Source organism: Coregonus clupeaformis, unplaced genomic scaffold (assembly GCF_020615455.1).
Source record: "Coregonus clupeaformis isolate EN_2021a unplaced genomic scaffold, ASM2061545v1 scaf1623, whole genome shotgun sequence".
Lineage (NCBI taxonomy): Eukaryota > Metazoa > Chordata > Actinopteri > Salmoniformes > Salmonidae > Coregonus > Coregonus clupeaformis.
The window spans coordinates 110,308-112,997 of NW_025535077.1; positions in this window are offsets into that span (position 1 = coordinate 110,308).

Below are 2,690 nucleotides of genomic sequence, written 5' to 3' on the forward strand. Positions count from 1 at the left end.
CCGAGCTGGTCATGGGTGCACTTCAGCCACGCTCAAGGTCCTAAACGATATTATAACCGCGATTGATAATAGACAGTACTGTGCAGCCGTCTTCATCGACCTGGCCAAGGCTTTCGACTCTGTCAACCACCGCATTCTTATTGGCAGACTAAATAGCCTTGGTTTCTCAAATGACTGCCACGCCTGGTTCACCAACTACTTCTCAGATAGAGTTCAATGTGTCAAATCGGAGGGCCTGTTGTCTGGACCTATGGCAGTCTCTATGGGGGTGCCACAGGGTTTAATTCTTGGGCCGACTCTTTTCTCCGTGTATATCAATGATGTCGCTCTTGCTGCTGGTGACTCTCAGATCCACCTCTACGCAGACGACACCATTTTGTATACATCTGGCCCTTCATTGGACACTGTGTTAACAAACGTCCAAACGAGCTTCAATGCCATACAACACTCCTTCAGTAGCCTCCAACTGCTCTTAAACACTAGTAAAACTAAGTGCATGCTCTTCAATCGAACGCTGCTGGTACCCGCCCACCCGACTAGAATCACTACTCTCGACGGGTCTGACCTAGAGTATGTGGACAACTACAAATACCTAGGTGTCTGGTTAGACTGTAAACTCTCCTTCCAGACTCACATTAAGAATCTCCAATCCAAAGTTAAATCTAGAATCGGCTTCCTATCTCGCAACAAAGCCTCCTTCACTCATGCTGCCAAACATGCCCTCGTAAAACTGACTATCCTACCGATCCTTGACTTCGGCGATGTCATTTACAAAATAGCCTCCAACACTCTACTCAGCAAATTGGATGTAGTCTATCACTGTGCCATCCGTTTTGTCTCCAAAGCCCCATACACTACCCACCACTGTGACCTGTACGCTCTTGTTGGCTGGTCCTCACTACATGTTTGTCGTCAAACCCACTTGCTCCAGGCCATCTATAAATCACTGCTAGGCAAATCCCCGCCTTATCTTAGCTCATTGGTCACCATAGCAGCACCCACCCGTAGTCTGCGCTCCAGCAGGTATATCTCACTGGTCATCCCCAAAGCCAACACCTCCTTTGGCCGCCATTCCTTCCAGTTCTCTGCTGCCAATGACTGGAACGAATTGCAAAAATCTCTGAAGCTGGAGACTCTTATCTCCCTCACTAACTTTAAGCATCAGTTGTCAGAGCACCTTACCGATCACTGCACCTGTACACAGCCCATCTGAAATTAGCCTACCCAACTACCGCATCCCTATATTGTTATTTATTTTGCTCTTTTGCACCCCAGTATCTCTATTTGCACATCATCTCTTGCACATCTATCATTCCAGTGTTAATACTAATTGTAATTATTTTTGAACTACAGCCTATTTATTGCCTTACCTCCATAACTTGCTACATTTGCACACACTGTATATATATTTTCTATTTTCTATTTTTTTTTACTATGTTTTTTTTTTACCCCATAAGTAACTCTGTGTTGTTGTTTTTATCGCACTACTTTGCTTTATCTTGGCCAGGTCGCAGTTGTAAATGAGAACTTGTTCTCAACTGGCTTACCTGGTTAAACAGAGGTGAAATAAAATAAATAAATAAATATGATATTTTGAGTGTAAGATCAAGCTGATAGACCACAATGACATGTTTTCACAGCCTTTTTTGTTCACATTTCCTTCTGGTGCCAATAATTCAGGAGGGCACTGTACACTTCCACTCATCACTTAGAAACTGTGATGGAAGAAGTCTTCATTGTTACCCTTATCTCTCTCCCTTTGATAACCCTCATGTCAGTCATACATTATATTACAAAATATTAAGCTTCAAAGGCAAAAATATGATTAGACAAATAATAATATTTATTTGAATGATACAGTATGTTACTAAATTGAAATTTAAATGAAATGTTTTTGTAATTATTACATGTTACGAAATGTAAAAACAAAACATTAAAAAAATAACAAAATAACAAAAGCAAGGTAAAAAGAAAAGGACACAGAAACAGATCCAGATTCCTATTGCCTTTACGAGTCGTCTTTGACCATATCCAGTTAATCACATATAGCGGTTGGTCTTTCAGTACATTTTATGAAAAATGTTTTTTTGTGTTTTTTTAATCATTTCCTTGACAGTCGGCCATTCGAGTGCATTATGTAATTCTATGGAGAACATCTCATAACCACATTGCAGACCTTTCTTGCTGCCTTATTTTGTGCTATTTGCAGTCTCTTTAGGTCACCAACACCTGCATTACTCCAGACAACAGTAGTTCATTTGACTATGGATGAGAGCTTGTGAGATTTGTTTTAGAATTTACTCTACCTATCCCATAGGTATAAACACTGGTAATGGCTCTACCTTTTCCCTCTGATAGGCTTTGTTTGCCATATTACACCTAATTTATATGTACACCTATCCAATCCTTTCAACATGTAGGAGTGCTTAGTGTCGATTTAGGATTCAACATTTAAACTGTGCAACACTCCCCAAATTTGCGAAAAGTAAACATTTTGTGTTTATAATGTTTTGTACGGTATGCCTTGACAAAAAACAAACAGAGTAAACATTTATTTTTTATTCTTTGTTTTTCATTGCATGCAAAAATACAGTATCTCCCTTCTCACTCTTTCTTACCCAGTCTACTCATCCATCTTCAAGCTTTCATCCCTTCCCTGCTCTTCTATCACCCTCTCAGTTCCAACTCCA